At 51.2% G+C, this 25,602-nt stretch overlaps 1 protein-coding gene across 6 annotated transcripts in view; it reads right to left on the bottom strand.

Annotated features, from left to right (window-relative positions):
- LOC105186472 (neural-cadherin) overlaps nt 1-25,602 on the bottom strand; it is a 209,825-nt gene that overhangs the window by 182,876 nt on the left and 1,347 nt on the right. The window lies entirely within an intron of this gene.

Below are 25,602 nucleotides of genomic sequence, written 5' to 3'. Positions count from 1 at the left end.
AGGTAGCTAATTATCGCGCAACACTTTGAACGATGAAATGAAGACTGCTATATAGCGACACATTCGCGTCTAGTCAGTTATTTTCAGTGTCCGACTATATTTGGATCGAGAATAGCGGGTCTTTGAAATATATCTTGGAACGACGTTCCGAAATGAGAAGACATGTAGGACGTCTTCTCGAAGCGCACACACACACACACACACATCGATGATTTCCACTTGAAGATGATACAAAAAAAAGTCACGAATCAATTCACAAGATTGAAAATAGTCCTCACATTCCAGATCAGGTCAATCCAGCTTTATACAATTTTGCACGACTTGTATACTCCTAAAAATATGATACGTGTACCTATTTTTCAACATCTCAAACACACGACATGAGAACGAATGACATCTGCGCGAGTTTCCGCGAGAGCAGATCATCCCCAAATTCATCACGGAGGTATCTCGCGGGGAAGCTTCATGTAGCTTAACCCTCACGACGCACCCCGTGAATTGTTACACATTCTTCACAGTCAAAGTCGAATGCGATCCCTAAACGGCCGTAAGAAGTTTGAAAAATTACCCGGATTAACCGGCGTTGCTACCTGCGATCCGCAATTTCGCAAATGCGAACGCGTCTGTCTCGAAAATTTCCCGGATGACTGTGGTCTTAACGTCGTGTGGACGAGATACTAGCGCAGATCTAATATCTAAAATATCATAACAAGGACCCGCGTGTTCTCGCGAGAGTCGGGTGCCATTAGTTCCTTACAGGGAACTTCGTACAGCACGTCTCGCGATCACTTCGAGGTAGTTCACCGGTATCCCTGATGAACTTGGGAAACAAGCCTCGCCGACACAACGGACATAAAGGACATACAGGGTGTACCAGGTGTACGTAGTTCTCTGTGCTCACGTTCGTCTGCCTCTTGGAGCGAGATAATGTTGCGGTAACCCATGTACGAAATGTGAGATCCTGAGATCTCTCAGATCTCAGTTGCGCCGCGTCTCTGCAGAACTCTATCGGTTAAAATGATAATTATGTTATAGCGTGATGATTCAGAGGAGAAGATAATGCAATCTGAAATTCAATGATACAAATTCGATACGATTACGCGCGCTCTGCCTTTGTCTGACTGTTCGTATTATGTTTCTAATAATACGAAACAAAGTGAAGTGCAAAATTTCAGGCTATACAGATATTCACAGTCGACGATAAATCTTATTATTCAATTAAAGTTAAATGTAGGATAAATCTTACAAATCAATGAAAGCCACGCGGGACGATGGTGGCGAATAATTCTTCCTGCGAGAGAATAATAACGTCAGCGGAATATTGCGTCTGTTAAAATATTTTTCTGTTTTTAACATATACGGAGGAATACATTGATACCCTCCATTGTTAAATTGCTTCTATTTTCTTTTATTTTTCTACTATTCCCGATAGTATTATTTTATATTTAATATGTATTTTATATCTCATATATGTATATGATTTTTTATCATGATTTTTTGTCATGAGTTTTTGTCATGACTTTTTGTCATAAGTTTATAGGAGGGGTTAATATAAAATAATATCGAGATACAGGGTTCGAGTTCGACGATGTGCGTAAAACGGCTACTGACTGTACACTCTGCATAAAAAACACTCTGTTAAAGATTGAAAATTTTTCAACACGTGCGATACGTCGTCGACGTATTACCATGTTATTCGATAAAATTTATTCCAGATTTGAAATCAATTAGAATCTAAAGATTATCGGTACGCTGATATTTTCGCGGAGAATAAATCTGCAGGAAGGTAAATCCTCGGTTTGCATAATCTCTCGTACGCGTATGTGTACACATGAAAAATATGCCGGGAACTTAAAACACCTACACCCTTTCTCCTGCGTTGGTTCACATATCGATATCCCCCGTCTCCGAGAATATCCGATCGATGACGCTTTTGAGGTGTGTAATACCCCGCGATCGATCGAGAATGCGAAGCTTCTTTGGATAATCTGCAGTCGAGAGTGCGGCACGCGACCGATTTTCCATCATCGCGGCGGATTTCACCGTGACGAAAACTAAATCTTGATAGCGGTGGATAAAGGAAACCCCTAGTGGTAGCGGTATAAAATGGAAGCGTGGAAGAAAATAGCGGAATGCGGATATATGAGATTTTATACGCGAAAGTGTATTATAGCATGAAACAGCAGGAAATTCGGCGACCATTTTCCGCGCTCGTGAATTGAATTTTGCTTACGCGGTTCCGGGAAATTTTTCACTCTCGCGATTCTCGAGAAAATGTTAGGCAATTTACATTGTCGGCCCGTTGTTTACATCGCCAGAAATGTTTGCATTGTTCGTGTAGAGAGAGAAAGAGAGAATGAAAGGGAGAGAGAGAGAGAGAGAGAGAGAGAGAGAGAGAGAGAGAGAGAGAGAATGAGTGAGAGAGTGAGAGAGAGAGAGAGAGAGGAGGGAGAAGGGGGAGAAGAGAGATTTACTTGATTATTTAATAAAATTTAATTAAGATATACGATTAATATATACATAACCACTGATTCATAATTTAATAATTTAATTATAATTTTGTAAAATAACTTTTGCATCACATAATTTCCGAAAAATTGGGTCCACGCATTTTCGTGATTGCTATAAGCGAGCTTTGTAATTCTAGATCAAGTTGGTAACCTTATTGAATTGATAATAACATCCTAAATGAAACTTTGTACGACAGGAAAACGCTCTGTACAGTGAAAGATAAAACACTTCGCGCGCCACTGAAATGTTACCGTTCGATTCCGTTCCGTATCTCGTATATCCCACTTACGGTTAGTGCCCTCACCGTAACTCAGAAGTTACACTCATGTAACTTCTTCCTGCACCCACGGTCAAACTTTACACCAATTTATGTGTAGCGTGTAGCCATGCATCTCCTTTCCGCTGTCAACCGCATGAGCCGTATCAAGCCGGAAGAGATGCATATTTTTACGTATATAATACAGTAATTCAACTGGATTTAAACTGTACAATAAACTTCTTTTTTTTTTATAAATCTCGCAATTCCGCAAATGTGTAGTTTTAAATCCTATTTTATAATTCGCACAATATAGCGTCAAAGCGTATCGAATGCGTTTTTACGTTTTAATTCTTGTTACTATATTCCTTTTATTAAATTTTATTAAATTTTATTAATTAATCAGGGATATAGGAACTTTTCCACGATCATCAAGAACTCAAACAGTCAAATTTCTCGAAGATCTCTTATCACGCTATATATGTCGAGCATCTGTTCATCGCGTGTAAACGTTTAAGAAACAGCGAGAGACGAAGAAGAGAGACGGAGAAAGTAATCAGTTTCCCTTGCTCCGGGCAAGAGAAAACCAAAATCGTAGCCTGGTAGTTTACCCTGTGTACACTTTTCTGACTCGACGACGAAACGTCACAGGCAAGTAACCAATACCGCAGAGAGTTCTCCCAGCGGATCGCCGCTGGCATTCGGTTAACTAGATTTTCCACTTTCCACTCGAGCGAACTCCGTCCTTCCCCCCTCCCGAGCCCTTTATTTCCTTCCATAATTACGACTTCCGGCGGGAGTCTGGGTGGTGGCCTGCGAAACCTTCGACGACGACGACGCGACCTTCCGCGCTCCTGAGAAGACATCGGAAATCGAAAAGTCCCTTTCTGCCCTCCGGTCAAGAAGACCTCACTTTCTCCTCTAATCGGCTATCGAACGTGAGAGAGAGAGAAAGAGAGAGAGAGTGCGGCGTTGGCATGGCGAAGACGGAAGCCGCCTCCGCCTCCTCCACCACCATCACCACCACCACCAGCCGCACCAGCACCCTCCAACGCGGCGTCTGATCTTCGCACATCGATTCTCGCGGGCAAAGGCCGCCGGCGCAGTTTAGCTCGTAAAATATTTCGGCTGCCGCCGTTGGAGGACGCCATTCCCTTCCCCTCGTCTCTCTCCCTCATCCTTCCCTTGGCCCGGTCCCTCCGTGTTGCCTCGCTTTTTCCCTATAATTTTTCTCCGCTTCCTCCTCCCTCACCGTTCTCTCTCTCTCTCTCTTTCTCTCTCTCTCTCTCTCTCTCTCTCTCTCTCTCTCTCTCTCTCTCCCTCTCTCTCTCTCTCTCTCTCTCCCCCCCTCTTCGTCTTTCGCGCTTTCGTTTCTCTCTCTTTCTCTCATTTCGTTTAATATCGCTCGGTTTATCCTCGTCGCACGCCCTCCATCCGCCCCCTTCTTCTCCCGTCTCTTTTTACATCTTTGACCCTCTCTGTCGTCTCTGTCTTCTTCTCCCGCGTTTTCTCCCTTTCTTTTTCTCTTCTCTCTCAGACCGTCGAGAGTCGGAGAGGAGGGGTCAGAACTTGGCGATCTGTCTGTCTCTTTCCGTCTCGCCCCGCTCGTGCTTGGGGCATCTCTTGATATAAGGGGAGCGCTAGAACAGGGGTTCGCGGAAATCCCGCAGCGACATGGGGAGTCGACCGAGACGATGACGATGACGACGACGACGACGACAAAGTCTCAGCGGGGAAGGCACTCTGGAGCACAGCAGACGCGGAGAAGGAGGCGGGGAGGAACGAGAGTCTGGAAGGCCGACGGAGGGACGAAAGAGGAAGTCCGCGAGAGCCGGAGAGAGAGTAGACTGCGTCGCGAGAGGCAGCCAAAGTGGAAGAGAGTCGACAAACGAGGAGACAAACGCGCTCCGGTCGAAGGAACACGCGTACAGCAGCACCAGAGAATGTCGCAAAGAGAAAGAGAGAGAGAGAGAGAGAGAGAGAGAGAGAGAGAGAGGAGCGAGGGGCGAGACGGATAAAGGGGGAGAGTTGAAATACGGAAAGGCCGTAGAAAATGCAGGGAAGAAGAGACAAAATGAGGGAAATTTATTTCGTCCTGAAATTAAATCCTCCAAGGACGATCAGAGATCGTACTACGAGAACTGGGCTACGAGTTGTAATTTGATATAATTTTAAACGGTACGCAGACGCGCGCTCCGACGGAGAGCGGAAGTGAAATGGATATAAAAGGTAGGGGGGAAGGTCCGTTGAAATATGGAAAGAGAGAATGGAAAATGGACGAGAGCACAGAGGAGACAGCGGGACATCTATTTCATCCCGGGATTAAATCGTTCGCGAGTGATCGGAGTGTTATATAAACTGATAAAATTTATAATTCGATAGGGCTGCAAGGAGAAAAAACGAGCAACGCGCCGCGGCGATAGAGAAACAAGAGTAGGACGGATAGAAGGAGAGACCATCGTGCGTTAATACAAAGTAGAGGAAGTAAATGTAATGAGCCAGGGGAGGGAGAGAGCGCATGAGAAAGAGAGAGAGAAATCAATTTGAGAGACGGAAAAATTTGTTTCGCCGTTGGAATTAAATCGCACCGTGGACAATGAAAGATCGCGCCAAGTTGCAAAGGCTGCAGCTTGATGCATTTGTAGACGTGCAGCAGTCGTGAACGCACGTGGAAGAACACGGCGTCACGCGGCACGCGAGATAAAGGGGCGGAATCGTCGAAGTGTAAGAACCGGGAGGCGAGCACGCGAGTAGGAAATAACGGAGGAGGAAAGACGGAGGTGGCGCGAGATCGCTTTACCCCGTCGTCGTCGTCGTCGTCGTCGTCGTCGTGGGGGATTAAATCCCCCAAGTACGATCGAAGATTACACCAAGTGTGGCGCGACTCATAATTTCATACCGCGATTCCGAGCTAAGACTAGGAGATTCCGACCGACCAGGTATAAATTGCTGAAACTAGTTTGATAAGGGGTTAGGAGAGATAGAAAAGAGATTGAGGCGTGGAGGTTACTTGAATTGATTGAGAGAAAAGCCAGAAGACGCGACGGCCACCGCCGTCGCTGCTGCCGCCGCCGCCACCTTCGTCGACGTTGCTGATGGTAGTAGTTTAAGATGGTGCTCGTGCCAGCGGTGGTAGTAGTGATGATGGTGGTGGTAGTACTGAAAGTGGTGGTGGTGGTGGTGGTGGTGGTGCTGGTGCTGCTGCTGCTGCTGCTGCTGGCGGTGGTGATGGCGTAGCGCGGCACTGGTGGGGACGAGGGTTGTCAATCGATAGCGGTTGCATGCGTCTGAAACCACCCTCGTTGCCGCTGTGCTCCCTCTCTTCCTCCCCCCCTCTCTCTCTCTCTCTCTCTCTCTCTCTCTCTCTGGCTCCGTCTCTCTTGGCCTATCTCTATCTGTTGTTCTCTCTTTTCCATTCTGTCTAACGCCTCTATATCATTGCTAGAGGCAGTTAATCTGCGAAGTTCCGTCGGCGCATCCTCGTCGGCGCGGAACGCGCCCGCGCGCGAGCGAGGCTGCCGCCGTCGCGATAGCGCTTTAAACTTTCGGGATTTTGCTCGCGCATCGCTTACTTTTACGACGAGCGTAGTCGAGGCACGCGGACGCAATTAAAGCCTTTGTGCCTTGTGGACGAGACGCTTTCGTTTCGCAGTCGCATTGTGCGGTAAAGCGTCTGTTGAATTCGCACGATGTGTGTCGTGAAACCGCGCCTAACCCCGCGCGCTTGTCTCGCGCGCATTGTCTCGGCGGCGTCATAGCGCTTGATGTCTCAATAGCGAAGAGGACGTAGATTTGATGCGTCCTCACGAGAGCGAGTCCAGGTCAAGCCTATAGCGTGCTTGACCTTCCTTGACGGTAACGACGTCTATCGCTTCATGTAAATTTTGTAATCACCTCAGCGGCCGTGTCCGTCGCTTCGCGTGAATATATCCGACGCAAATTAGATTCCCCGTGAAAATAACGATTTGTACGAGTAATAATGTATATTCATAGCGACGCACGAATTTGGAGAACGCTCGACCGTGGCTGGAAGAACAGCGCGGGTCGATTGCCGTAACTTAACGCTGTTTGGGCGAAGTGTAGTGCAAACGAGAGTGTACCCGGACAATCAGATTTAAATCAACGTTTTATTTGCCGCGCGAGATCAATTTTGTCGCGCGACGCGCGACGCCCGGCGCGGAGTCTCTTTGAATTTTCTGTTATGCAATCAAGGAAACGAGATGCCCTTTTACCGTCCCTTGCGGCACAGGGCTGCGCAGAGGTGACACACGTGTAACGTGCAGCTGGGTCAGATATATCCACAGCGCGGTCGCGCTCTTTCCTATTAATGAAGCGACGACGACCTCTGTCATTTTATATACGTGTACATATACATATACATATATATATATATATATATATTTATTGTAGACTCTCGTACATCTCCCGGTGTGTATCTCCCGACGAGATATCACATCGCAATACGTCCGCCGACGTACGTACGTACGTCGGTGAAAAGTAGCTCGCGCAAAAAGAATCCGAGAATCTCGTTTTCGCGAGACTCGATCCGTTTCCTGCGCCGTGTCATCGCCCGAAAGCTCCCATTTATTTCCGCGTCCCGAAAGCGGTGACACACACAGAGACGACATGCGCCGCCGCGCCGGAAGACCGGTAACCCCCCCCCCCCCACCTCCCCCGCAAAAAGAGCCTAACGTGCGCGATGCTCCACGCGAATATCGAATCGTCGCGGCCGCGCGCGTTTCGTGCGCTGCTCGTCTATCCGCCGCTGCAAGACACAGACACGGCTCGCGGTTTTAACGAGATCGGGGAGAGTAGGAAATTACAACGGCTATGCTATACAACGGCACACCCGCGCGTGTAATGACCAAGTTCGTGATGAACATTAGGATCACGACATCTGGCAATTAGGAGCTGCACGGAAAAACGCCGGATGTCAGTCTGCTCGCTTAATAAATACGACATTAGTCAGTGCTATATTTGATCGCTCGCCTTAATAATTGTTATATCACGGTAACAGCGTAATGGGAGTTTGAGGATGGATAGTTTTGCGGCATAATATGTCGGTACTATTTCTCTATTTGTTTCATCGTCATTTATTTCCCTCCACCCCCCCCTCTCTCTCTCTCTCTCTCTCTCTCTCTCTCTCTCTCGATTCCCTCGCTCTTTTTGTGGTCCTATTTATCTATTTAACGAGCTCATGACGTACGAGAATCACGTCACAAGTTGTTAAAAGCATACATAGAAAAGATCGAATATATAAATTAATATCAAATATATAATACATATTAAATATGTAGAAATTATTCCAAATAACGCACCACTGATCGCTTTGGGACGAAAATGAAAGAGTCGGTTCGCGCGTACCGACGCGATACCGTGGGAATTTACGCGCGTCACGTTCACGACGCGACGGCAAATTGCAATTTGCAAAAGAATTTCCCCTCGTCTCCGCGAATTATGAAGATTGATTGTCACGTCGGACGACGTTGATAAAATCGATACCCCGGCAAAACACGCCACATTGTCCCATTCCTCGCAATTACCTTCGCCTGCCCTCCCTCTTCTCTGCCCCCCAAAGGCGTAATACGCGCACGCTAATATGCGCCGAGTACATGTCAATGTTATACTACAAAACAATGTCGTCGTAACTGTCGCGCGCTCGTACAATGTTGATGGAAGGATGTCCACGATGGGTTACCAACCTAACCATCGGACGACCCGAGCGTCTCCTCTGAATCAATGAACACGCTGGGATCCAGCAGATGTTTGGGCAAAACCGTGTCATTAGAGGCGGAAGAAAATACCGGGTGAGCTATACCGCCGAGGGAGGGGAGATCACTTATACCCTCGCGGTGGCGTTATATTTCTTCGGCGTTGCGATCGAACGAATCTTGATCTCCGGCGCGCGCGCGCCGCCGCTCGTCATTTTTCAACGCTCGTTTACTCGCGTATCGTTACTCATCGTCTATGTCTGATTTACTTAGCGGCGGCGCTGCTGTAGCTCCGTCAATTTCCGGGCTTTAATATCGGGGCATGCATTAATATCAATGCATGCACACTTCCGTTCGACGATTTTCCCGCCCTTTTCTTATCTTCTGCCTCTTTGCCGTTTATCTCCTGTGTTTTTATCCAAGTGGCAAGTGTCATAGTCCAACGGATAAAACTCTATTGATAATGGGCTTCCTGCTTTCGCGTCCGAAGGATCCATAGATAAAGTATGATTAATGTCCGATGCGCGACAGGTCTCTTCGGATAATGCAGCCGCATACATTAATTTCGGCCGCTTTGCCGCAAATCACTTTGGATGTGCAGGAAATAACGCGCACAGCGCGGGGCGTACACGCGCGCGTGTCCTCATGGACGCGCGCGCGCGCGAGTAGCTGAAACGGTTAACGCGATGGACACGCGCGTTTGTGTTGAAGTTAAAGTCTCGGGAATAGAGGGACGCCGGAACTTGTGTGTTCGCGCGCGCACGGCGCAGATATTTCGCGTGAGAGTCAGCGCACGCGCGCGCGCAAGGCTTTACGTTTCGCTTGAATGTCGCGCTCGCGATTTTCTGATGCGCGAGGAAATATTTCCATTCGATGGAATAAATATGCCGGAATTTCAAAGAGAACGCGCAGCGCGCGGAGGCATATATCTGAATACGAACGCGAAATTCGAACGGCGAAAGATATATTTCGCGTTACAGAATAAATGACTTGGCGGGGGGATTGTGTGTTTGGCGGCGTGGAGCGCGCGGCGAGCGGCGATTCGCGTTTCCTCGCAATCGCGTTAAACTGCAGCAACGTAGGGCGTATTAATGCGAAATTTACGGTGATATTTTATTTAAACTTTAATTTACCGCGACGACTTTATTGCGCATTCGTATTTTACAGATGCGCGCGCGCGCGCATTGTTGAAACAGAGGCAGGGAAATGTATAAACTCAGACCGCGAATAACTGTGTCGCGCAAGAATTAAAATTTAAAAAAACTATTAAATATGTAAATATCACACCTAACTTTCCTTCGGCTCGGGAGCCGCGTTGAATTTCAGCTTGAGTCACGAGGTTGCGAGAAATTAATTGTGAGAAGCGGGGCGGACCCATTATCCCAGCGGGATATCCTAAAACGTTTCGACTTTAATTCCACGTTGTGATTTAGAAGCGGTCCTTTCCCGAGGCAAAATTCCTCAAAAAGGCGGGGGGAAGGGGTGCCACCGCGTGTCTCCACCGAGAATTTCTCGTGCGCTCGATTTCAAGTGCTTTATCATAATGAAATCGGCTCGCGGTAAAGTAAAAAAAAGTCTCTTTTGCGAAAGAGCGCCAAGCGGCCTCGCTGTTACGCGACACGTTTATACACAACGTTTCCCAACGCGAGCTGAGCCTCGCTTAATGTCGAATACGTCGTAAAAAAAAATACCAGTGTGTACCAGCTGCCACGATACGCACGAGCAGCATTGTTGAGTGGCTTTTTCGAGCAGCGCTCGAAGAAGTAGACTCAATCGACCGCGCAGGGCGTGTCGCTGCAAAACACGCCGCATCCACTTTGCCCGTCGAGCTTCTTACTTCTTTAGGCAATATCGCAAGGACATTAAGAGTAAAGTGGATCAGATACCCGGGATATCGCGGTCACCCACTTGCGCGCGCGCTACTCGCTTCTCAAAATTTTCTTTCTTCCGCCCGGAAAGTCGCTCGGCGCGAACGCGGCGCCGGATAATCCGCCGGCGCGACGTGCGCTCGAGAAGCGTACACGTAACAGGATTTACGCGGTGTATAGAATCCGCGTAAGACGTAAAAAGCGTAATGCCCTATAATGCCTCGGACACGTGCTGCCAAGACGCCGTGCCGTCTCCGCGAGAAAACAGTGCTTTCGCCTCCGAGCTTTGCCTCTCCGCGGACTCGAAGAACTTTGAGGATAAGCGCGTTTGAAATTTTTCTCCCAAACCGCGCGCGCACGCGCCGCGCATGAAACTCCGTTGCTTTTCTCCCTTCTCCCCTTTTCCCCTCCTCTTTCTTTTCTCTCCTCTTTTCCTACTCCCAGTAATTGCACGCTCGGAGACCTTACGCGATCGTAAGGTCGTTTTCCGCAATCTGTGCGCGGAAATAGCGCACGACCTGCATTATCCGTCTTAAACGTGACAGATATTATAAATACGAGAGCGCGCATCGCCTTTGCCGCAGCGCAACACACACACACAACGCTACGTATGACGACGACGCTAATTGCAGAAAGATAGAAAAAAGAAAAACGACGAGCACCTTAATAAAAACGGCTCGATGAAACGATTTTCTGCTTTGTATTCAAAGACTCGCTTTAATACTCAAGGCATCAGGTTGGAGCTTGAAAGGGCGAAGAATATACAACGAGCGCGTGCGAAATTGCTCCTTTGAAAAAAAAAAGCAATTTAAAGTTACCGGCTCTTTTATCCGGAATTTGTTGTCTAGATCCGTCCGTGTATATACAAGGCGCGGCCGCGCAGCGTCGAATATCGCGACGGGATGGTCGGGAAATTGAATAGCCCAGGCATCGAACGTCGTCGCGGTCGAGCAACATTTTTGCAACATCCCGCGCTCGCTCGTCCTGTGCATTATGCACGACGCGAGGGAGCGGCCACAATCGCCGGGTGTTGCGGCACGAGTCATTAAAATTGCCGAGACACCCGGCCGGCGAGCCCTTCTGTCTTCGTATTCACGCGTCGTTGTCTTCCGAAATGAATGGTCTCGCAGCGCGGGCCGCGGCCGGCGATGCTCGCGACAGACGCCGCGCGTCGAGGCCCGCCGCTGCGAAATCGCGGAAGCACGTACGTAAAGAGCGCCGATGGCCCGATGGAACAAAGGGACCCCGGGATCTTCCTGTAATGGTCTCGAGGAGCCTGTCGAGAAGCAAGGTGAAGGACTGTGGCGAGCTCGGCTTTTAGAATTTGCTCTCTCGCTCGCTCGCTCAAGGACCACGGCCGCGGCGGCGCAACCCTTTGGGCTCCATCGACACCATATGGCGTGACTGAGTCCATAACACTCTCGGCGGATATGTAAAAGCCGGCGGCGGCGGTGGCGGCGGCCACGAAACCGGCCCAGGCGATTTACACAGGCGCCTCCGCCGCGTCTCTCTCGCGGCCGCAATTCGAAAAATACGCTTCGACACGACTTTGAGCGCGCGCACGTGCGTGTGCGTTGGAGCGCGCGTGCTGGATAGCTCGTCACTCCTATGTGTCCCGCCTTTCGTGACATTCGCGGGAACGCGTTCCCGTCCACGTCGACGAGATCGATAACGCGCCGCCGCCGCCGCCGCCGCCGCCGCCGCCGACGGGATATTGTCCCGCTTCCGCCGCGTGAAATTTTCATCGGGGCTCTCTCGATTAATTCGAGAGCGACTTTCGTGCCGACAAAAGCAGCGCGACGCTATTTTTCCCCCTGATATTCCACGCCGCGCCGTTTTTGTCCGCGCTGCCGATATCCCCGAATTTCGAATTAAATGGAATCGCTAGCTCTCTCTCTCTCTCTCTCTCTCTCTCTCTCTCTCTCGCTCTCTCTCGCTCTCGGGGGTATAAATTCATTCATTTAATTAGCATAGAACCGCGCTCTGCGGAACCACGTTCTTCGATCATGAGCTAATACTCGTTTTCATTCGTATCGGCCGATCGGCCGAAACCACCCCTCCCCCCTCCCCCCGGTCGGGGGTGTATCCTTTAACCGAGCGATAATGGCGCGCCGTTCACCTGACTTCGCCGTTCGCTTCGACAAAATTGACCCGATTAAAGGCGATACCGTGGGATTTAGCGTGTTTCGCCGGGGCGCCTTTCGTGCGAACGATCGAGCGAGTAAGTAACGGCGATAATGGCCGCGGTGATAAAACAAACGTTACGTCGTCACGACGTTACGGCAGCCGGGGGGACGTTACTCGCTCTCGCGTAAATCGCCCGCGAGATAACGCCGCCGCTTGATATCCTCGGCGATGCTTAATCAGCAGTTAAATCCCCCGCCGCCTCCGTGTCTACTCCTCCTCCTCCTCACGAGCGGGATTCGCCGCAGCTGCCGGCTATAAAATCGTTCGATTGAATCATCCTCGCGCCCGGAATAATCCCTACGTAACCATTCCCTATTTACGAAATTGCGCCTCGTCGTCCCGTCGACTGTCGACTTTCCCGGTTCTCCGGCCCTCCTATTGCGCGACCCCCTACCCGTCGCCAGCACCCCTGTTCGTATTGTGTCACCGAGGACCTCGTAGCAGGAGCGCGCCGAGAGATTTCCCTCGACAGTCGCAGACCACCGTTGGGCCCGTTATTGGCCAATGTGCGGACGCGCCGTAATTAGTATGGATGCGTGGCCATTGTGGCCCTCCGAGCGTTAGCGCGTGCCCCGCGGGGTTGGCCTTCGATCAAGGTCGGGAGAGAGAGAGAGAGAGAGAGAGAGAGAGAAGAGGCGGCAAGAGAGCGGCAGCACGAAGGAAATCTCCCAATCTCACATGCGATCGTATTGACTTTCGGCTCTTCCCTCTTACCGTTGGAAACGCGCGAAAATGTCTGCCGGGGCAGACGGTATCGCAAATCTTTCTCCCGTCCGTAGTTGTGTACAGGAAAAGCGTGTCAATATTTGTTCTCGACGTTCGAGAATAATTTGGCCCTCCTTTGCAGGAAGCCCAGTCAGGCGCGCGCGGACATCTCTCTCTCTCTCTCTCTCTCTCTCTCTCTCTCTCTCTCTCTCTCGTGAGATCGTGAGGAGTGGAGGAATCTCGCTGATCTCGATGTGATCGCGAGAGACGTGGGGCTCAAATCGAGACGCGCGGTTATTCTGCACAAACATGTCCTTTCGCGCAGCGTAGACGTCGGCTTGCGTTGCGGCTTGTCGGCCGTCTTGATGCGATCGACGATCCCTTATTGCGAGATTCCGCGCAAAAGTTCGCGGCACGTCCTCGAGGACTAGCAGCTTCTAAGCCACCGCTGACTTATGCGCAGAGGAAACGTCGTGAAAATAGCACAGGGTAGGGGGGGGGAACGACGCGTTGGACCATACATTTCCGCGAGCAGCCTGTCGTTTTTGTCCTTACGCTAAAGCCTGCTTTTTGTCCGCCCATGCGTCCCTACATCCGTGTGTTTTACCGAATAACCGCCAAGATTCATAACCCTCATTAATAATCATTACAGGCGGAAAAGCCTCCGATTTATCACGCCAAGGGGGAAGACGCGGGAAACGTCATGGTGCACAATCGTGCGTGTATGTTCTGGCTGATTGCGCAAACATCGTGTGAAACTTATCTCACCGATTCCGACTGAATCGCGTCGCTGTCGCTCGGCGACGACGGCATAAAAATTTACGCAGCTCTGAGTGCTCAAGCCAGTGGACGGGTAATTTGCTGCTTGACGCGCGTCGAGATCGCGTCGTCGAGGAGAAGACGGCAAAAAGAATATAGTAAAAGAAGAAATCCCGCATTACATAAATTATCTGTCTGACGCGAATACAATTGTCTGCGCGCACAGACAATGCTCTGTGTAACGCGATATAAAATACGTACATGTACCGCACCATTTACTCCCGAATAAGATGGCATTATCTCCAGAGAGGGAGAGAGAGAGAGAGAGGAAAAATAGAGCAACGTGGAAAATAAGACGTCTCATTTAAAAATGAAGTTCGAAATAACACGCTGTTTAATTACGTGCACCGCGAGAGGCAACACCTTGCGCTCTCTCTCTCTCTCTCTCTCTCTCTCTCTCTCTCATATCCAAAACCGATGAAGAGAGCTCGCGGAAAAAAACAGTGCGCGCGAAATCGCGATCGATGTTCCCATTATCGAGGCTACGCCGTAAACTTATCTGTCGTGTTTCACGCGAGAGATTACGCGAATGCGATTACCTGCCAGCAGTCGGTACGCGCTAAGAAGGGCGGCGAAATCGAATTTCGATATCACATAATAGCGCACCGATATCGGACTCGCTACGATGAAACTTCGTAAATGGTCTTACCCGTGTCACCTGAATAATACAACTCTAATAGAACATCGAAAGGAATCTCGCGTGGCGTAAAATTCGCCCTCTCGACGCGTCGAGAGCTCAAGTCGCGCGTTTTCATGACCTGGATATCAGGAGAATCGGGACGTGTTAAATAGAGAACACATACGTACACACACACACACACACACACACAGAGAGAGGACAGATTTTCAAAAATAGTTTACGATATTCTCCTCGACGGAGATTCTCGGACGGATGAAGCTGAATAAAACTAAAGAAAGCAGCACCTGGCAGGTAGAAAATTCACATCTCGTGAGTCAAGTCGATCGTGTTACAATTAGCCGTCGTGAGTCAATAAAGCCCATCAGATAGAAGAGCGAGCGCGTGAAATTGGGGACTTTCAGCGGCAGAAATAAGGAAAATCGATGGCACAGACGCGACAAGATCGCGCCGAGAGAATGCGGCTGATTTGCGCTGAGAAGTCAACATCAATATCGCATGGATCCGCGCCTTTGCTGTAAATTTTATCTGCCACAAACGATCGCGTATTAACCGGCTGAAGCGGGGTGGAAGCAGTCGCGCGCGTGCGCGCGCGCGCGGGGGTGGAAGTACTCGCGCGTACACTTTGCGCCTACGTCCACTATCTGATCTCGCCGGCGTCGCCGAGAGTCGCGGCGGAAAGTTTCCTCGTGAAGAGAAGCGATAACCGAGCGCCGGTCCGACCACGTCGCCGAGCCGCGGAAGCGTTTTCACGCCTCCGCGCCGGTCTCGTCGCTCCTCGCCCGGTCCGGAATTTAAGTGGCACACGTGAGCGAATAACAATGAACCCTAATTAGACGTCTCGGGTCGCTTCTCGCGGTACGGCTTCTCGCGGGAACACCCATTCGCGGTAACGGCCCTCAAACTTGGCGCGCCTCGCTATTTCACCAGCACCAGGGTGACACGTCGCGATGGGGGTGCGACGCGCGAAAGGTCTTAGCGCAGGGTTTTCCCCAATGGATGGAAGTCCGCGTCGCGCCGACACGGTGGGCGCCATCTCTGAAAAGGCTCCTCCACGGCTCGTTAGCGACCGGCGAGAGAAGGCGAGACATAGAGAAAGAGCAGGGGGCGGAGGGGAAGGGAGAACCTGAAGACGGGAGTGCACATTCCGGGAGAGAGAACTATGTAAATTTCGCTCTCAATTCGCGGCGATAATACCTCAGGAGTCGCGCGCGCGCGCGACGACGTAACGCCGCCGACGAAACGCTCGCGTTTGGAACAACCGCGGCGCGGATGAGTCGCGAGATAACGCGCGCAGCGTGATGCAACGTAACGTGATGTAACGTAACGTAACATAACGTTAATTCGCCCGCAACAGTGACAGGCAGCGGCGGACGACGGCGCTGCATATTTCACGATATCACGACGGACTCGTCGCTCCGGCCGGTGCGTCGTCCTGCTCGCGGTGTTCGTTACGCCACTCCGCAGCGCGAAGCTGCGCAGACTGCGTGCGCCGAAGGGGGGGAAGCTTCAACCCCCCGAGGGAAACGAGGCTGGACTGCCCCTCGGAGCGCGAGGGGATTCCGGGCGATTTATACTTGCGTCGGGAAAAACCGCAGTGCGCACGCACTTCTGCTTCGTCCCGCTCGTCGTCCTCCTCGTCGACGACGAGGACGACGACGACGACGACGACGACGACGACGACGACGACGACGTCGTTAATTTTTCACTGTGCTGCCGGAACGAGGAAGTGACTGCCCGCGCGCGGCCGCGGCCGCTCCGCCTTCCGGCCTTCCGCTGGGGCATGAGAAACGCTTTGCCTCGATAGCCTCGATCCTTGATATCCTGCGCAACCCTCGAAGGATTTTCCATGCTACGGTCGGCCGCGTGCGCGTGTCTTAATGAATTTCATAAATTCAAAACAAGTGTCGCTCTTTGTCCCGTGTTCATTTGCGCTCACGCTCGGATAAATCGTATAATATCGTTAACGCCGAAAGGTAATATTGCAATAACGTTTCGCTTTGAATTGCAACGTTATTATCTCGTATAAAGCGCGATAATTATAACGCACACATTTGCTCGCTCGTCCGCTCGCTCGTTAGCGCGAGCGTGGAGGTGTGTGCACACGTGTTTGTATCTAGATGATGCGCGCGAGTGCAACTTGCAAAGGACCGGGGCGGGGCGGGGCGAGGAGGGAGGGAGGGAGGGGGGCGATGGGGGTACTTGGTCCCTTCGATTATTCCAACTCGCGGGAAATGTTTGCATGCGATAAGTAGATACACTCTCGCGCGCAAACGTCGCGTGTAAGATAGCCAGAAGGCACGTTATCATTCACAGTATTAGCCGCGGTTTGCGCGCGCGACGGAACGAGTCGGAGAATTAAAGCTAGAGAGACGTTACATCTCGCGCCGGCTCTAATTAACCCTTAACTGGTCTCACGAGGTCTTGGCCCGGCTCATGATACCAAATGCATTATGTTATTTTCCCGGTCCAGCTGCGCGCGCGCGCGCGCGCACACACACACACACACACACACACACACACACACATGCACGTCCAGGTCCAGCTAGTTAACGAGAACAAGTGGCGAGGAAGATTCGCTCTTAAAAATTCATCGGGTAAACTCGCGTTCCTTTGTTCCTCCTGCGCCGAGGTCGAGTGGGGCGCGTGTTTTACGATTAACTATTAAGCGATAATCTACCGATAGCACTCTGCGATTAATGCGCGCCCTTTTCACCATGCCTAATCGTCGTCGAAAGTGCCATTTCGCTCTCCATAATAGGCCGCCCTGCTAAAAGTGATAGAGAATGAAGGATAAAAAAGATCAAAAATGTAACACAAGAGGTTCATTATTATTTCGCTTGATAACGAGCACGTGGCGGAGCAATTATCGTAACTCGCGCGATCGACACTGCGAAGTCTACTGACGTGCACTTCGACGTCGAATTTCGAGGAATGCGATCGCGCAGTCGGATACTCGAAGACTCACATACGAATTGTCCAGAGCCTCGGGCACCTGACGCGGTTGTCAAGAGTGCGTTTCGGACCGAGTGCTTTGTATCAACGGATAGCAACGCATGCGGATATACGTGTTTTTACGGTTCGGCCGGAAGTGGCCAATTTTTGCGCGGCAATTTTTGCTCGCTCGTTTTTGCCGAGAATAAGGACGACTTAGGCAAGCGAGCGCACGGCAAGAGAGCTGGTCGCTACGATATCGCGATACCATGGCGGATCGTTATTCCGTAATTGCGCGAGCGAATGTAGCCGCTTACACGCCTCCCCGTCCCCCGCAATCGGCCGCGAGGCGAACGTGAACTTTGATCTAAGCCGCGGCTTAGAAACCTCCGCGGCACGCAAATGTTAAAGAGTCTTAGCCGTGTACACGGCGACAGGAAGGGCGACGACGAGCCGACGTTAAGCCCCGTTCACAGTGTAAGACCAACCGCGAGAATTAGCGGCGCAGGAGCGAGAGGGAAGGAAGAAGGGTGACGGCGCTTCGACTCGTAATAAATTAACAGGCATGATCCTCGCGACTACGGACGGAAGCTTTCGCGGGGATTTGTAGGACGAAGCCATCTCCCGCGCCGATCGATAAGCAACGACTGCGTTAAGAATAGCTAGTCTCATTATTTATTGACCGGCAGGTGCGGCACGAACACGGAGCACGTATCCTCCGAAAAGCGTATCCTCCTCTAGACTTCCCCGCGTCAATCCGTCTACGTCTCGCTTGGAACGTCACGGGATTAATTTAGATGTTGACCGTTCATCCCTGACGTTTCTTGCGCGCCGTGATAACGTAACGGTAACATTAAACTCGCTGCCCGGCAATTAGTCTTTCGCTCTTGCGCGAATCACTGATAGTAACAAACGACCGGTTACGTCATCGTTAATTCTTTTCCCTCTCGTTTTTTCCCTTTTTCGTTATCGTCACGCGACAAGAAAGTCGCCGTCAGAAGCACTACGTACTTTATCGCGTTCGTTGCTCCCGAAAGAGTACAATATCCGTATAGCCCCGTAAGTTACTAGCTGAGATATTCTAATACCCGCATACTCCGAGGGCTCTCTCTCTCTCTCTCTCTCTCTCCGTCCTCGACTTTCGAAATTTTGCTCGGTCCTATCTCACCGCTTCCAGCGGAGCGTTCTTCCTCGGAGATTTTTCCGGGCTGGAAATAACTCGAGGTGACTGAAAATGACGGATCGGCCAGGCTGCGACGACGCTGCGATGCTCAGCGCACAGCGGTTGCTCGCATCGCCGTCATCGCCGAACGTTGTGTACGATACTTTAAGGGCGTCCTCCAAATTCCACGCATCTACCGATGTTCGGCGTCGCGCTATATTCTCGGGTCTCTTCTCTGCTCTAGCAGCGTCGTCGCCGCCGCGGCACGATTTTCACGAGAGAGAGAGAGAGAGAGAGAGAGAGAGAGAGAGAGAGAGAGAGAGAGAGAGAGAGTCGGGTACGACAAAAGGAGGAGCAGCGCCGCGCGCTGCATGCACATGCACCACGTGCATATATATATATGCACCAGTCACGTTAGGGTCGGATTCATATTTTCGTATCGGTCCCGACGTTCTCTCGTCTCGTGCGCGTTCAGCGATGCTTGTGCACTTTCACGGTCGCTCCGCAAGATTTGGACACACGTCGCGAGGTATACGAGGTGCGCTCGTAGCACAAATGGCAAAATACTTGTGTAAACTTATTTCGCATACCACGTACGTACGACAGGAGAAAACGGAGGCTAGATTGCGGAGGCAGAGGCGAGGTAGTGAATAGATTCGAGAAATTTGGCTGATTCTCCCCTTCAATTGCTAGATTACACAAAGATCCATCTTTCGCACGAGTACCGTTCTCACACGAGTACAGTCCTCCCGGACGTCCGTAATAATTACCTCCCCAACGAGCAGATATGTAAATCAATTTCATCACACAAATGACACACGAAATTGGATCTCACAGGGTCGCTAACTTTCAGAGGCAGAGGCACGTTTCGAAAATCGGCATTACTCGACGCGGCGGATGCGCATGCAACGGGCTTCCTCCTGGCGGAGGGCCCACCGCTCGCGGTATCTCGCGGAGCCGAATTGATCCGAGAATACTCGGATCGGAACCGCGTCCCGCGCATAAACTCCGATGAGCAGCATCTCGCCCTGAGCGCCGGAACTTTGCCGGTGTCGTGTACGGCCCGTTTGGAAAACGTTGACCCACGCAAACGCTACTTCCGTCGTATTTCGGGACCCTGGCGGGCTTCCACGCTGCGCTGCCGCTTGGTCATTGGCCCCGTTTCGCGAATCACCACCCGAGGGGGACCGGGAACGGGACCGGCGCGCGGCGACTGCTTTGTTTTGATGCGACGGACGCAATTAGCGCGCGCCGCGGCGGCTGCTGCTGCTGCGGTGGCTCGCGCGGCGTTGCGTCTGGACCTCATTGACGTTTTGCACGTTTAGCTGGGAATCCCTGCGCGCGGAGGTCGTCGGACCTTGTCTCGTTGCCGGGCCCCGTTCCCGTTGTCGAGGGAAGCCTCGCTCGGAGAGACGAGCCGCGAGCCGGGATTACGAGTCGTCGAGTCGAGTAACTGCGCCGGCCGGAAAAGTCGCGCTGAGATTGCGGAATTTACGTGCAGGTTTTTCGAGTTCGTTCGTCTCTTAAGCCTTCGCGCTCGCCTCGGACAGCCCCCAATGGTGTCAACGGTCGTGATGGATACGGCCGAAGAAGCCGGGCAAACGATAATCGCGCATTCTGCCGCGCATTCCGTGCGCTTCCCGGCGCGCAAAACGGACAGCGGGCTACGTGGTAATATACCGGGTGTATGCAGTAATGCGCGCACAACGGAGACGTGTGATAAATCCGGAATCGGCCCCAGATGCAGGCGCGACGACCGACTTTCGGTAAATGCACGTTAAAGAGTTGGGGAGGGGGGCGGGCGAGACGGCTGAGAATGCGGGATAGATGGAGCGGCGAGTGTATTATGCAACGACAAAATAACGGCTGGCAAGTCTGAAACAGCGGATAGAAATAGCGCTGAAAAACTGATTGGAGAAACATCACGCGCGACTGTGACTTGCTCTTTCTTTCTTCCTCTCTCCCCCTCCCCCCCTCCCGCTCCCTCTCTCTCTCTTCCTTTTTGTTATCGGAAAGTAGTTATCGGCTGGAATCGGTTATCTATCGATCAAACTCTGCATCGTAGACCGACCGGATTCATCTGACTGTTCGCTAATTCTGCTTTGCGCTGTTATTAACGAGAGAATACGTTACGGCGGATGATCACATTGGGCGACCGCATTTGGGTCAGAGTTTTGATTGAAGAGCTGCCATCATTAATTGAACAAACGAACACCTTTGTATCGGCGCACCCGATATTTTTATGTCGATCGTATGATCGACGATACCACGTTGCGCGTACCACAGACGGTGCGCGTTTCACAATGTGACAGTCGCGCCCGCGTGCGTGGAATTGTGTTTTTACAGAGGCGGGAGGGAGTAGGGGGGAGGGGGTTATCGATAGTTTGGCGATAGACTTTATTGCGCGCTTTGTCGGCCGGACGGATTACCGAGCCGAAAACGCAAAGTTCCCGGGTCGCGTGATCGTGGCGCTCGCTTCAGGGCTTAGTGAGTGCGCTCGATTAGATATTCATTAGAGCTGCAAGATGCAAGAAAATCGTCGTCACGCAGAATCACGTTGTTTGCTCGCAGACGTCTTGAGAAGCTCGGCTCCCGCTGCGACTCCGCAATAACCGGCATTATCTGAACCTGAACTCTTTCGCGACCTCCGTGAAACAAAAACGCGATAATGCTCGGACACGGAACGTGTGAATAAATTTCTCACTCTGTAAGAAGCATTATCTTATCTCGGTGCTCTCGTATTTATCATCTCTCCCGATGACCCCGACGATGAAACTTCGCTTTTATTTCCTGTCCGCGGTGTCATGTCGTCCTGGCTCGATATTATTGACATTTTCACTACCGGGCACTCTCTCGGCCCGTATTGATAAAGCCGCTTCACGAGCGACTTGGACGAGTTGAAAAACAACAGCGGCGGTTCGATGGGACGAAAGCAATTAAACGACGCTCCGACAGCACGACCCGTGCGGTCATCACCGGCAGTCATCATCGTCGCGATATCGCGTCGCCGTCTCTCTAGATTATTGTCGCTTTCGCTCGAACGCTCGACGGTCGGATTCCATCGCGACGCGAGAGAGAGAGAGAGGGAGGGGGGAGAAAAACGGACACGAAATCTCGTGATGCGATGCCACGAAAGCAATTAAATTGCGCACCCAGGAATATAGTTACTGCGGTCGCGATGCCATACCTCGAGACTATTGACCGTTCTCCGCCGCCTCGCGCCCCGGAGCGCCCAGGAATTAGAGATAAATCCTATTTCGCGGGGCATTCAAAAGCGAGGAAATTATACGAATCACTCCAATTTCAGGATTAACTCGAAACACCGTGCACGCGTTTACCTGTGCTGTCATTAAAGCAAACATTTCGAGCTAGGAGATATACACATACACGTGTGTATGTGTATGTACACACGCACACACACACACATATATATATATATATAACGTTCATACGGAGGTAATATCAAAAACATCGGCTGAATGTTTCCGTCTCGTCTCTGATAAAGCGTATATTTTCATTGAAAAGTTTCGCGAGGCGTACGCGGAAACCTTTGAACGGTCGATGAAAGGAACACGAGCGTGCGCCATTCTTTCCTCTCTTCTTTTCCCTCCTCCCTCGATATGATCTGCCGTTGCTCGCGAATTCATGGGTAAATTTTTTCCTTCTTACAAAGCGATTTTATATATTAGTGAGAAAGAGAGAGAGAGAGAGAAAGGAACATACCCGCGCACACCCGTGCGCCGCGAACGTCGCAGGTGTGTATCGAAGTGTGCCAAATAATTTCAGAAATAGTTGCAATATTTCTGCCGGATGTTGCAAGTCAGACACGCCTACGTGCTGCTCCTATTTCCATCAAGGATCCTCCCCGCCGTGGACACTTGGTCGGAGACATCTAAACGACTTCGCCTCCGTCTCTTTTTTCTCTTCTATGATCGTTCCTTTTTTGATATTACGAGCATCCATCGCTCGACGGCTTTCATTAGCCGTAACACGAAGTGTCCGGTGAAGTCTATTCTTTATTCAGCAACAGTATTTAGCGTGCTCTTGGTTTATGGGCATAAATAGGTCACTCGTTGTTTCAACGATTACGTTGTGTGAGTGATACAAAAAGAAGGAAAAGTAGAAGACGCGTTAAATATACGTTGATTTCGCAATGCTCGCCAAGTACGAGTAGAATCGATACGAGATGTTTATTAAACGGTTCCTCTGTATGAATAATTAGCAACGTATCTGTAGAGAGAGAGAGAGAGAGAGAGAGAGAGAGAGAGAGAGAGAAAAGAAAGAGAGAGAGAGAGAGAGAGAGAGAGAAAGGGATTAAGATTCGCGAGTCGAGCACGCCTGTTGTATAATCCATAAAGCGTTCCGCGACGCTGTCGAATATTGTGTCACGCATCGTCACGTTTTATCTAACCACACTAAATCTAAATCTAACCACACAATGTTACCGAAGTGAGATAAAGATACTTCCGCAGATAGTCCGGCGGTCGAAGTTCCTCGTCCGTGAGGAAACCTCAACCGGGGAAAAATAACAACGGATACGCGCGCGACGTGAAAGCGAATATAAATTAAGAAAAACGAGCGAGAGACATCGTGAATCGCGCGGACGCAGTCAACGACTGGAAATTAACTACGTCGTGGATTATTGAGAGAATCAGGCTGTACTCCTCGGCTAACGAAAGCCTCGTGTCTCAAACAGACGGACACTCCGTGTCGCAATCGACACGGGAGTCGAGCACGAAACGACCAGCGCGATGAGGAACGATCGTCGGGCGGAGAAACTATCGGGAGTTCAAAAGGTCAAATCCTTCTCGGAGGCGGCCCTCAGCCGCCGAATTATTATCGATCTGCTCGCTCGCCGAATTCACGAGGTCGCGCTTCCACGGACGGAGCGTGACGGAACGATCGTCCGTCGCGGGTTCACGTGGCTTCTATTGATTTACTACGAGCCCGCCGGTTTCGCGAAAGACCACACCGCCGCCGCCGCCGCCGCCGCCGCCGCCGCCGCCATCGCCGCCTCCGCCGCCGCCGACGTCGCTGCCACACGACTGTCCGCCGTGAAAAGTTCTCCTCGGCCGATCGATCCGCCGTCAGTTGGAATCTGCCCGTAACCACTGTCTGAAGTATACGGTCATGCTGCTTCTCGCGACAATGTGTCACGGAGGTTCATTGACACGGCGTTGCTGCAGACACGAGCGCCGTAGCGCCAACCACGTACTCGCTCCGCGAAAAATCCGTAAAAGCGCGCTTTTCCCTGCGATCGATATTGCACGGAGATCGCTGGCGTTGAAGCAGCAAGATGAAATATTCGGCAAAACGATGACGAGCAATTTTACGAGTTCCTCGAGTTCTTTTGTCATCTGACCTAGACCTATGTGTCTCAATGCGGTAATTTGCTGAATCTGATAATTATTTATCGAATGAATCTCCATACTAGGTCGAATGTCGAAGTAACGTTTTCCGCTATCCGAGCGGTGGGTTGAGTAACAAAAATCGCTCGGTCGATTCTCCCTGGAGGAAGAAAGACTGACAAATCCTCTGAAGAGTCGCCGCGCGAGAATGAAGAATTCGTTCGCGCGAGATCAGCCACTCGTGAAGAAATGGCAGCGAATTCGAGATCGCGTCATTTCAGTCGCGGCGCGAGACACGGCAGAGACTCGAGTGAGATTGCCGTGAAATTGAAAACGGCGAAAGGCGAAAAGAGCTGTAGTTACGAGGCAGTACGCATCCGCCATTATTTCCCGTTCTACACATCGCACATGTACGCGTGGCCGCCTTCTCACTTCTAATCCTCTCTGACACGTATAAATGCATGTTTAATCAAGTACGGTCGCCAACAGAGCATATGCACCGCGTATACTCCCGAGCAGCGTCGCTGGGAATAATTCATACGTTGAAATTTTATCGTTCCACCGACGCCGCACATAAGCGCGTATGCACCGTCGCGCGGTCTATCGATGATACATGCGAGGAGCTTTCGCGTTGATCAACGTCAGTTGACGCAAGATTGAATACTTTCGGAAGAAACAGCGAGTGTGCGCGGTCCAGAGCAGGTTCGCTCGTCGATGCGAGATTGAAGGTCTCGTTGAAATTGCAATCGACGTGATCGATAACACCGGCGGCGCGGCTGCCTCGAAGAATGTCTCGAAGAATGCCGTTTCGCGATGCTTCTTAATCTCGAAACGAACAATTATCGAGCAATTCGTCATGCAAGAACTCTTTGTTCGGCTCGTGGTAAGCGGTGGCGAAAGTACATGGGACTGGCCGAGACACTAGTTGATGTGGAAAATCTTGGGACGGTCGACCGTCGCGACGTGATTAGGTGTGGATGAAGAAGAGGAGGACCTCTCCAGGACAGGAGTCATCACAGGACGACGTAGCAGCACGCTTGGGCCCAGACAAATGTGTGCAGCCAACCACATCAATCGCGGCAGCGTGTTGATCGCGTTAACACCGGCCGGCGTGAACCTCGTCTCTTATCTCTGTACATGTGGCCGGCGATCGGCGACTTAAGCGAGCTCGACTCGCTTAAGGTGCAGCCCGATAACGCGCGTTCCTCGAGGGTGCAACTCACGACACGCGGCAGTAGGACTCACTTGGAATGTACTACACTGCCCTCTTCCCGATCATCCCTGCGCGCGCGAGAAGCGAGGATCGAACGTGTGTGTGTGTGTGTGTGTGTGTGTGTATCGGATACAGCGTAGAGGTGCACGACGTGTATCGTCTACGCAACACAACGCACACATACAAACGCATTTTCGCGAGTCTGGATCGCTTCCGGCTGGATCGCGTAAAGTCACCGGACCCGCCGTCGA

This window comes from Harpegnathos saltator, unplaced genomic scaffold (assembly GCF_003227715.2).
Source record: "Harpegnathos saltator strain DR-91 unplaced genomic scaffold, Hsal_v8.6 scaffold202, whole genome shotgun sequence".
Taxonomy (NCBI): Eukaryota; Metazoa; Arthropoda; class Insecta; order Hymenoptera; family Formicidae; genus Harpegnathos; species Harpegnathos saltator.
The sequence above is the reverse complement of the archived record's forward strand: the minus strand, read 5'-3'. Positions and strand labels throughout refer to the sequence as shown.